Source organism: Piliocolobus tephrosceles, chromosome 4 (genome assembly GCF_002776525.5).
Source record: "Piliocolobus tephrosceles isolate RC106 chromosome 4, ASM277652v3, whole genome shotgun sequence".
NCBI lineage: Eukaryota > Metazoa > Chordata > Mammalia > Primates > Cercopithecidae > Piliocolobus > Piliocolobus tephrosceles.
The window spans coordinates 165,672,414-165,684,928 of NC_045437.1; positions in this window are offsets into that span (position 1 = coordinate 165,672,414).

The window sequence follows — 12,515 nt, forward strand, 5'->3', positions numbered from 1 at the left end:
CCTTAGGAATCCAGCTTTAGGTGATCTCTTCCTTTGTCCCTCAGCCCTACCCCAATTGATTGCTCAGCCTATTGCTGTTGAGGACCCCTTGCTCAATGGGCAGGACTCATGTGAGGTGCCAGCAGGAAGACAAAATCCCAAGCATCTTCTGCAGAGTCCAGTGAAGCCCCAGAAAACTCATGAATCACTGCCATTTTGCAAAAGGAATATATACAGAACAATTCTGTGCTATTCTCTGTCATTTCTTTCCAATACTCATCTTCTCTGATCACACAAACTCAGTGCTAGGTTAGTAAGTTTGCTGCCTTAGCAGATGTCCAATCAAGGGTAGCATGTCATTTTTCACTTCCTATCATCACTCTACCAATGAGTAACTCTTCTGGAGTTTTCCCCTCACTCTCCAAGCATGGCATCTAAGTATGGCAAAAGTGATATATCACAACAAACAGAGGACTCCCCTTCTCTCTTCTCTTCAGTCTTCTTGTATAGCTTGGGAAGGCACGCAGGTGGGAAACTGGAGTGCAAGCTGGTGATAGGCAAGCCCAATAACCACAGTTCAATAAACAGAGGAAGTGTCTAACCTCATATGTAGGCGCCTCTCTTTAGAATGTTATCTTTAGAATACCACTCTTTGGACAACACATTAGCCTAATTCATTCTAAAGAGAGCCAATTTTGAGGCAACAGCAAAAGTTCTTCTCAGCATCACGTTTGATCGGTCATACTTTGCCTTGGTTTAGTTCCAACTCGGCAGCTGTCCTCTACCAATGAAGTTGTCTTAGTGTATAAAATGTGCTTGTTTAACTTAGAGGGGCAGCATTACACCCAATCCCTTCTATTAACAAGATTCTCTCTCACAGAGAGAGAGGTTGCCACGTATCACTTTAGCCCTGCTAAGTAGTCCTTTACTCAAACCCCTTCTCCAAGCAGGTCTTCACTTCCTTTACCTGAAAACCACCTGGGTAGCTTTATGGAAACTTACTTATCGAGAATATCTAGGAGTCTTTCCAGAATCTCTGAGGTCATTTATAGCATCCTCCAAGGGTTGTGAGGCCCTTAGGTGATGGCGCTGACATCTCCCATGCTATTTTCTTAGGCACAGGGTAGTGTGCTCTCTACTTAAGCTTTGGTTCAGACTGCTCTGGCAAACCTGATGTCTTTGGTCAGTTTCCAAGTGAGAAACAGTCACTAGTCTCTATGTCTTCAGATGTCTCCTTCAACTCCAGGGGCATGTGTCAGAGGCATCCATGAATTTTGTTACTTGTTTTTCAGGGTATGGGTGACTGAATGTTTTGCACTTCTTCAAGAATCCACTTGGGAACAAGTTGCTGGTTTCCCCTACTCATTGGCATCCCTGATTTCTTTAGGCTCCACCTGCACCCTCACCTTCTACACACACACTTTGCTTTTGGAGGAAAGAGGGATGTAAGATCTTACTATCAACCTGGAGACTTCAGTGACCCTCTTTCCATCCCACTCCTCAGTTTATGAGGAAGAGGAAGGATGAGGCAGGGGGCTGGCATATGTATGGCAGAGGTGGCATTCAGCCATAACTGAAGTATACCCTGAGAATGACTCTATGGTCTAAGAGTGTTGGTTCAGAGTTCCAAGCTAAGGAATCCAGGAGTGTCCAACCCAGAGATTCATTCTTTATCTATGAAGAACATCCAAATCCCTGGCCCATCCCCTGGAACACAGGCCATACAGGGGATCAAGACCCTTTATTATGGGTTAAATGGAGTACCCTTTATTTTAGGTTAAATGGAGTTTGCTAGGTGGAGTTTACTAGGTGGAGGGTGCTAAGTGAAAATACGATGTAAGCCACATGCTTTTTGCATGTTGATAATCGATAGATTGTTGATGTTTATTTGAAGCTTATTATATATTAGATATTATGTCAAGTGATTTTTATATACTACCTTATTTAATTTAACAGCTTTTTGAAAGGAGAGCCATTATTTTTCTCACTTTACAGAGAAAGAAACTGAGGCTTAGAATGGTTAAGAGATTTGCTCAAGGTCACATGGCTATTAAAGGAGTGGGATTCCAACTCAGGAGCTTCTAACCACTGCCCTGCATTTTCTCTCCCTTCCCTCATGTGTTTGATATTGCATTACATACTGTAATAAACCTGTGAATTCAAACTCTGGGCAACTTGTATTCAAATGTTAAGTTCCCGGACCAGTGCTCATCTCAGCTTCTGAAAACTCAAGAAGTTATCCCCTTTATTTTGTGTTTTCATTATATTTTTAGTTACTTTAAAACATTTGTTGTTGAGGCTGGGCGCGGTGGCTCAAGCCTGTAATCCCAGCACTTTGGGAGGCCGAGGCGGGCGGATCATGAGGTCAGGAGATCGAGACCATCCTGGCTAACATGGTGAAACCCCGTCTCTACTAAAAAAAATACAAAAAACTAGCCGGGCGAGGTGGCGGCGCCTGTAGTCCCAGCTACTCGGGAGGCTGAGGCAGGAGAATGGCGTCAACCCGGGAGGTGGAGCTTGCAGTGAGCTGGGATCCGGCCACTGCACTCCAGCCTGGGCGACAGAGTGAGACTCCGTCTCAAAAAAAAATAAAATAAAATAAAAATTTGTTGTTTTATATCTAATAGAGAAAACATGATCAATTAAAACATATGAAAATGGAAGAATCCAAAAAATATATAACCAGCAATCTCATTACCTAGAAATATTGACTGTTATTATTTCAGTTCCTTTATCCTCCTATCCTCAGCTATCTAGTTAATCTTTATTTTAACCTTTTTTTTTAGTGATACAAAACTGTATATGCTATTTTTGGCTTACCTTTGTCCTTTCATTTAGCCATGTATAAGCAATTCCATATTAAAATGCCTTATTTTTTAAAAAATGTGTTTGAAAGACAAATGTTAGGTCTAGTGGTAGATTCGTATCAGAATGGGGGGAGGATGAAAGTCATTCCTGCGGAAGAGAAAGGTGTTACAAAATCCATATGAAGCCACAGGCATGGCTTTTCTTAGGCATCAGCAATCCAGCAAGTGGAGTGAAGCCTCCTGGGTCCTTAGTAGGGACTGGCGGCAGCAGCCAGTTTGGACATCAGCATAAGAGAACCGGCCATTGTACAGTGACTGTCTCTTATAAGGATGCATCATTGGATTGAGGGGTCTACTCAAATAGTCCAGTTTAGTCTTCTCTAGAGATCCTTAATTTTCAAAGACCCTTTCTCCAAATAAAGTCACATTCACAGGTTCCAGGTAGGTGTATCTTTTGGGTGGAGAACATTATTCAACCCACTATAGTTCTATATTGCAGATGCTTTGAACATAAGCTGGCATGAGAGATATATAAGCAAGTAATTGTAATACAGTACAGTAAATGCTAGAAAACAAGCATGGCAACATTGCTGTGGGAACACAGAGGAGGTGTGGACAGTTGGGGTGAGGGGATGTGGATGCCCAGGAAGCGTCATAAAGAATGACAGTTCAGGCCAAAATTGTGTAATTCGTTGTGGGCCTAGACAAAGCACATTAAAACAAACAAAAAACATGATTAGTTTTAAAAATGGTATTTTAAACATGATTGGTGAGCCAAGTGAATTGGTGTTGGACATTAGAGGGTGATAGGAACTGTGGTGAAGCAGAGGACTAATGCTGTAACTGGGGATATGACTGAATCTAAAGGGGACTAAAAGACCACACTTTCACACCCTTCCTTGAAATTTGACCAGTTTCCCTGTGTGAACTTGGGTGAACTGCCCTTCCTTTTATACACTGAGCTCTGAGTGTCTGTTTTTAAATATATTAAATTTTCCTTCCATTTCTAGTTCTAGTCTGGTTCAACCTGTCTTAATTTATTCTCTGGAATGCTCTAGTAGGTCTATTCCCTCTTCCCTTCCCTGCACCTGTCCTCCAGTATCCGGCCTATCTTCCCTGCCTCATCTGTCTTTTCTCCAAATCGGTCACGTTACATCATCAGCCATAGATTACATTTAATTGTTTTCATGTCAGTCTTCCTGACTAGTTTGACAGCTTCACAAAGGCAGAGACTGTCTTTCCTATCTCTTCTTTCTCTCTTCTCAATGTCTATTACATAACGGCATTCAGTAAACAAATGAACTGGGAAGAAAATGCTCTTTCAGTGTATTAGAGTCCAGTTTTATGGAGGGAAGCCCATAAAACTTCAGTCCAAGATTTATCTTCTAATGTCCATGGTGAAGTGTTTTAGCTAATGATTATCCACATTGGTATTAGGCCAACATGCGCAGGACTCTAGGAAAAACCAATTTCTTTGTCAATACTTCCCTAATCTCTTCAGCTTCTGCTGCATAGATATTGCTCCTTATTTCCTTGGCTGTCAATCTAGCAAGATTTGAACTGGACAATGCTAAATCACCTTCACAGAAGACCACCTAAACTACAGTTTATGACAGTCCAGTTATTAAGGCAGTTTTCAGTGGATAGATGATCCAAATTCGCACATTTGATGAGCGCAGCTGCTTTTGTAATCCTTCTCCATTTTCATACCAGGGATCAAAAACTCAAATACAGGTATTATAAATGAGTGAGGAGGATTGTTGTTAGACATGAAAGAATGGTGGTGACTATGGTAAATTATGAACAAGGATGCTAACAGAAGCAGCTGTCTCTTCACTCCAGCCAGTTGTTGCCACTTGAAGATGTGGCTTGAGCGTTGGCATGTTGCCAGATGTTCAAGTGTTTCATAGGAAGATAAAAATCTGAATTTTTCTATGCCATTTCCAGATTTTAAAAACACCATGTGGAAAGAAAATAAAGTAAATGCCTATTTTGCAACTTCCAAATAAAAATCAATGTGCTAAAGCTACCGATAACTTGTTCCAATCTTATTTAACGCTCTTAGAACTTTGAAAAAGCATGGAAGATTTTTCAAAACCGACTTGGAAGTTCTCCTGAAATAATTATTCCTCTTTCAAAATTGAAGTTTTATGGAATGGTGAGTCAGAAAATGAAACTTAGTGGGAAATCAGAATTATATCAACTGAGCCTCAATATCATAGCAAAGAAATTTGAAGCATAGGTTCTAAGAGTAATTTTTCATTAATTTTTAGCTAAAGCAGTCTAGCTTTCAATTGGAGACTGACTAATATTTGCTCTGTTAATGTTTTCTTGGTGTTATGAGAATTTTAAAATGATCTATATGTCCCTTTAATTGTCATGAGCTCCCTGAAGGGAAGATGCCAGGGCATCTCAATGAAATCACACTTCCCTTGAGTGGGAGTTTTATTTTTTCAATGAGCTCCCCATCCCCCGTGCCCTGGCTGTTAGATCTGACTCAGTACTATAAGCATGCATGTCTGTGCACCTACACCACCTAGCACTTTCAACTTCAGGGGTTTTGCTGTCATCTGAAGCTCATCCATGAATCTAAGTCAGGAACCCCTAGCCTGGAGTGAAACCAAAATTGAGCAGATGGGAGGTGGCCACCATTCCAATGTGCCTAGCCCCATGCTAAGTATTTTACTTGCATTTTCTCATTTAATCTTCAGAATAATATTTCCATGGGGTAGGCATTATTATTACTACACTGTAGATGAGTAAACTGAAGTATGTGTGTATGTATATATATATATATAAATAATAGGACATACAGGTTATATATGTCAGCGTGGGGACTTGTGTATTACAGTGTTCAAATCAAGAGTAGAAGTTTTGTCTTCAGACAGAACTGGATTTGAGACCTGCTTCTGACAAGTTACTTGACTTCTCTGAGTCTCAATTCTTTCTCCATGGGACCAATAAGTGCCTGGTACATAGTGATGTAAGTATAATGGGTATGAATTTGCAAATATGCTCAGGCGCAGAAAATATCCAGTTACTTTTTTCCCCTAAAATCAAGCTAAATCTGATTCTAGCTGACATTTTGATGACTTAGCAGAGACATAGCAGATAATTCAATTGTTGGAATCACTGGAAATTCCTTCCCCTTTACCCCATTTGTAGAGATATCAAGTGTATTTTATTTAAGAAAATATCATGAGTTAATGTCACTTTTTTTGAAAGGTGATGCTGAGAATGCACATTCACATTTGAGTGTACCATCACCAAAAAAAAAAAAAAAAAAAAAAACATATGACTTATTAAGTTACTACAAGCTCTTATAAGCTATAGCTACAGCTTTTAAAGAAGTGATTTGAGTTTACAGTTATGAATTTGAGTGGACAAGGCCCATGCTTCCACACTGTAATTTTCTTAACATTAGTTGCGGCTTCTGAATGAGCAATGGTTAGGACCTGGCATTTCCATGACTACTTATTCTTCAGCAACTCAAGGGCTTTATATTCCCCCGTTTTTCTGAGAAAATGCCATGGTTTGTCATTATGAAGTAGTGCTCCATGGACAGTTCAATTTTTCTCTGTTTCTATCAGTGTTCAGCTCCTTCTTAATGCTTATGGACTCGTCTTGCTTTCACATTGCCATTAAGTGTTCTGTTTCTGAAACATTTGAAGATATATGCACATCTTTTGCCTTTTCAATTTGAAGTGTTGGTCTTATTGATTCATCTTCACGATTAGTACAACATCAAGTATTCATTTGAACCTAATCACTTGGTATCCCATGACAAATGTCTCAGGGAGTTTAGCAAACTGGTTGTGCCTGTTGTGTGTCATTGTCACTCTGTTGTTGTCCCCAGGGTGTAGTAACTCCTCACTCCCATATTAGTCCATTTTCACACTGCTATAAAGAAATACGCTTGACTGGGCAATTTATAAAGAAAGAGGTTTAATTGACTCATTGTTCCACATGTCTGGGAGGCCTCAGGAAACTTACAATCATGGCGGAAGGGGAAGCAGGCACCTTCTTCACAAGGTGGCAGAAGAGAGTGTGAGCAGGTGAAGGAGGAACTTTCAAACACTTATAAAAGCATCAGATCTCATGAGAACTCACTCACTATCATGAGAACAGCATGGGGGAATCTGTATCCATGATCCATTCACCTGCCACTAGGTCTCTCCTTCAACACCCAGGGATTACAATTTAAAATGTGATTTGGGTGGGGACACAATGCCAAACCATATTATTCCACCCCTAGCCCCTCCCAAATCTCATGCCTTTTCACGTTTCAAAACTAATCATGCTTTCTCAACAGTCCCCCAAAATCTTAACTCATTCCAACATTAACCCAAAAGTCCAAATCTAAAGTCTCATCTGAGATAAGACAAGTCCCTTTCAACTAGGAGCCTGCAAAAGCAAAAGCAAAAGCAAGTTAGTTACTTCCTAGATAAAATGAGGGTACAGGCATTGGGTAAATATTCTCATTCCAAAAGGGATGAATTGGCCAAAACAAAGGGGCTGCAGGCCCCATGTAAGTCTGAAATCCAACAGGCCAGTCATTAAATCTTAAAGCTCCAAAATGATATCCTTTGACTCCATGTCTCACATCCAGGTCTTGCCGACACAAGGGGTGGGCTCCCGTGATCTTAGGCAGCTCTGCCTTGGTGGCTTTGTGGTGTACATCTCCCCTGCTGGCTGTTTTAATGGGCTAGTGTTGAGTGTCTGTGGATTTTCCAAGTGCACAGTGCAAGCTGTTGGTGGAACTACCATTCTGGGGTCTGGAGGATGGTGGCCCTCTTCTCACAGCTCCACCAGTTAGTGCCCCAGTGGAGACTCTGTAGGGAATCCAATCCCACATTTCCCTTCCACACTGCCCTAGCAGATGTTCTACATGAGGGTTCTGCCCTTGCAGCAGACTTCTGCCTGGGCATCCAAACATTTCCATACATACTCTGACATCTAGGCAGAGGTTCCAAAACCTCAATTCTTGACTTCTGTGCACTCACAGGCCCAACACTATGTGGAACCCACCAAGGCTTAGGGCTTGCACCTTCTTTTTTTTTTTTTTTTTTTTTTTATTATACTTTAACTTCTAGGGTACATGTGCATAACGTGCAGGTTTGTTACATATGTATACATGTGCCATGTTGGTGTGCTGCACCCATCAACTTGTCAGCACCCATCAATTCATCATTTATATCAGGTATAACTCTCCAATGCAATCCCTCCCCCCTCCCCCCTCCCCATGATAGGCCCCATTGTGTGATGTTCCCCTTCCCGAGTCCAAGTGAGCTCATTGTTCAGTTCCCACCTATGAGTGAGAACATGCGGTGTTTGGTTTTCTCTTCTTGTGATAGTTTGCTAAGAATGATGGTTTCCAGCTGCATCCATGTCCCTACAAAGGACGCAAACTCATCCTTTTTTATGGCTGCATAGTATTCCATGGTGTATATGTGCCACATTTTCTTAATCCAGTCTGTCACTGATGGACATTTGGGTTGATTCCATTTTCCCCCTCACTTTCAGGCACCCCAATCAGACGTAGATTTGGTCTTTTTACATAATCCCATACTTCTTGCAGGCTTTGTTCATTTCTTTTTCTTCTTTTTTCTTTTGGTTTCTCTTCTCGCTTCATTTCATTCATTTGATCCTCCATCGCTGATACTCTTTCTTCCAGTTGATCGAGTCGGTTACTGAAGCTTGTGCATTTGTCACGTATTTCTCTTGTCATGGTTTTCATCTCTGTCATTTCGTTTATGACCTTCTCTGCATTAATTAGTCTAGCTGTCAATTCTTCCACTCTTTTTTCAAGATTTTTAGTTTCTTTGCGCTGGGTACGTAATTCCTCCTTTAGCTGTGAGAAGTTTGATGGACTGAAGCTTTCTTCTCTCATCTCATCAAAATCATTCTCTGACCAGCTTTGATCCGTTGCTGGCGATGAGCTGTGCTCCTTTGCAGGAGGAGATGCGCTCTTATTTTTTGAATTTCCAGCTTTTCTGCCCTGCTTTTTCCCCATCTTTGTGGTTTTATCTGTCTCTGGTCTTTGATGATGGTGACGTACTGATGGGGTTTTGGTATAGGTGTCCTTCCTGTTTGATAGTTTTCCTTCTGACAGTCAGGACCCTTAGCTGTAGGTCTGTTGGAGATTGCTTGAGGTCCACTCCAGACCCTGTTTGCCTGGGTATCAGCAGCAGAGGTTCCAGAAGACAGAATATTGCTGAACAGCGAGTGGACCTGTCTGATTCTTGCTTTGGAAGCTTCCTCTCAGGGGTGTACTCCACCCTGTGAGGTGTGGGGTGTCAGACTGCCCCTAGTGGGGGATGTCTCCCAGTTAGGCTACTCAGGGGTCAGGGACCCACTTGAGCAGGCAGACTGCCCCTTCTCAGATCTCAACCTCCGTGTTGGGAGATCCACTGCTCTCTTCAAAGCTGTCAGACAGAGTCGTTCGCGTCTGCACAGGCTTCTGCTCCTTTAGCTGAGCCCTGTCCCCAGAGGCGCAGTCTACAGAGACTGGCAGGTTTCCTTGAGCTGCTGTGAGCTCCACCCAGTTCGAGCTTCCCAGAGGCTTTGTTTACCTACTTAAGCCTCAGCGATGGCGGGCGCCCTTCCCCCAGCCTCACTGCTGCCTTGCGGTTAGATTGCCGCAGACTGCTGTGTTAGCAAGGAGGGAGGCTCCGTGGGCGTGGGACCCTCCCAGCCAGGTGTGGGATATATTCTCCAGTATGCCAGTGTTATAACGCAGTATTGGGGTGGGAGTTACCCGATTTTCCAGGTGTTGTGTGTCTCAGTTCCCCTGGCTAGGAAAAGGGACTCCCTTCCCCCTCGCGCTTCCCAGGTGAGGTGATGCCTCGCCCTGCTTCAGCTCTCGCTGGTCAGGCTGCAGCAGCTGACCCGCACGGATTGTCCAGCACTCCCGAGTGAGATGACCCCAGTACCTCAGTTGAAAATGCAGAAATCACCGGTCTTCTGTGTCGCTCGCGCTGGGAGATGGAGACTGGAGCTGTTCCTATTCGGCCATCTTGCTCCGCCCCCAGGGCTTGCACCTTCTAAAGGAATAGCCCTAGCTGTACCTTGGCCCCTTTTAGCCATGGCTGGAGCCAAAGCAGCTGGAACATACTGTATCAAGTCTTGAGGTTGCCCAGAGCAAGAGGGCCCTTGGCCTGACCAACAAACTCTTTTTTCTTCCTAGGCCTCTGAGCCTGTGATGGAAGAGGCTTTCACCAAGATCTCTGACATGCCTTGGAGACAGTTTCCCCATTTTCTTGGTGATTAACATTTGACTCCTCATTACTTATGCAAGTTTCTGTAGCTGGTTTGAATTTCTCCCCAGAAAATGGGTTTTTCTTTGCTATCACATCATCAGGATGCAAATTTTCCAAACTTTTATGCTCTGGTTCCCTTTAAAACATAAGTTCCAGATTGAGTGTGGTGCCTCATACCTGTAATCCCAGCACTTTGGAAGGCTGAGGTGGGCGGATCATTTGAGGTCAGGAGTTAGAGACCAGCCTGGCCAACATGGTCAAACCTTGTTTCTACTAAAAATAGAAAAAAACTAGCCAGGTGTGGTGGCATGCACCTGTAGTCCCAGCTACTTGGGAGGCAGAAGAATGATTTGAACCCAGGAGGCAGAGGTTGCAGGAAGCTGAGATTGCACCACTGCTCTCTAGCCTGGGTAACAGAGCACTAGACTCCATCTCAAAGAAAAAAAAAGTTCCAATTTCAGGTCATCTCTCTCAAGGTCAAATTTCCACATATCTCTAGGGCAGGGTCAAAATGCCATCAGTCTCTTTGCTAAAGCATAGCAAGGGCGACTTTTGCTCCAGTTCCCAACAAGTTCATCTCCATCTGAGACCACCTCAGCCTGGACTTCACTGTCGATATCACTATCAGCATTTTCGTTAAAACCATTCAACAAGTGTCTAGGAAGTTCTAAACTTTCCCATATCTTCCTGTCTTCTTCTGAGCTTTCCATGCTGTTCCAAACTCTGCCTCTTACCCAGTTCCAAAGTCACTCCCACATTTTCAAGTATCTTTATAACAGTACCCCACTCTCTGAGGTATCAATTTACTGTATTGGTCCATTTTCACACTGCTATAAAGAAATACCCAAGATGGGGTAATTTATTTAAAAAACAGGTTTAATAGACTCACAGTTCTGCATGGCTGGGGAAGCCTCTGGAAACTTACAATCATGGCAGAAAATGAAGGAGAAGCAAGCACCTTCTTACACAGCAGCAGGAGAGACAGAGTGAAAGCAGGGAGCTGCCGAACACTTTTAAACCATCAGATCTTATGAGAACTCATTCACTATCATGAGAACCTTGTGCCCCCATGATCCAGTCACCTCCCACTAGGTCTCTCCCTCAACACCTGGGGATTACAATTCAGTTTTGGGTAGGGACAAAAAGCCTAAACATATCACCCCTACACCCTGGAACCACATGCCAAGGGTTACCCTCTCATACTTGTTCATGTATCACCCCGCTGAATTTGACATTCACAGTGAATGGTTTCTTTGGATAAGCCATGGACTAGAAACACTGCTCTTTTAAACTTGCTTGTACTACCATATAGTTAAGTCATGGTGTGAAATTAGTAAGGCATCAGGTGAAACGGCACATGTGGGTTAGTCTCCTTTTAAAAATAGGTTAGTAATCAATGTCCTGTAGATTGCCCTGCTTTTGTTTGGTTTGGTTTTCATAGTAAGTCAGAGACTTTGGTCAATAAATAATTGCACTTATTGTTTACTGTTGAGTCTTAAGGGAGGTAGTGCCATAATAACAATATGTATGTAAGCATGTGTGTGGAAGTGTGTTCCTCACATTGGTGAATGATAAAATGAAAAGAGCTTACCCACCAACTCTCATTTTCTCTATTTAAAAGTCTTTACTCTAAAAACAACATGACAGAGAGGATAAATGCTTGAGGGGATGGACAGCCCATTCCTCATGGTTTCCTGATTTCACATTGCATCCCTGTATCAAAACATCTCGTGTACTCTATAAATATATACACCTATTATGTACCCGTAAAATTAAAAAAAATAAATTGAAATAAAAAATGATAAGGAACATCTGTGGAAAAGAGGATTCTATTTACCTTAAATTACTTTGACTTGGAACTAGAAACAAGGACAACAATAAGATCATATATTCAATCTTCTGTGTCCATTAATGTAAATAAATCAATAACTTGTTTCAAAAGTATGAATACAATCTTTTTAAACAATGAAACTCTTAAAAATAAGCTGCTTTTAATTTTTAGATATAAAATAGGTAATAATATATTTCAGGTATGAATAATTTCTAAACCTTTAGCAATTTATTCTTAATGAAGAACATTTAAATTTGGACTTCAATTTAATAGTGTAACCAAAAATGAGGGGAAAGGATGATTTGACAGTGCCCTCTCATGATCTTAGGCAGAGAGTATAAACTGAACTGGAAAACATAATTCAAACTTTGTACCAGCATAAAAAAATATAAAAAATGCATTAAAAATTCAAGACATTTGGTTGTAAATTATTTTTACACCTACTCCCAAAAGCAATCCTTTTATTTTAAAAAGGATCACTGTCCAAAAATTTGATTGGTGTCATAGCCACACCACATACTTGCTCACAACCACCCCCGACTAACACATAGACACATACCCATGAGCGCATACACACACACACACACCCCTTACAACACATTAGATAAGTAGGTCATTGCATTTATCTTCCAATTTTAA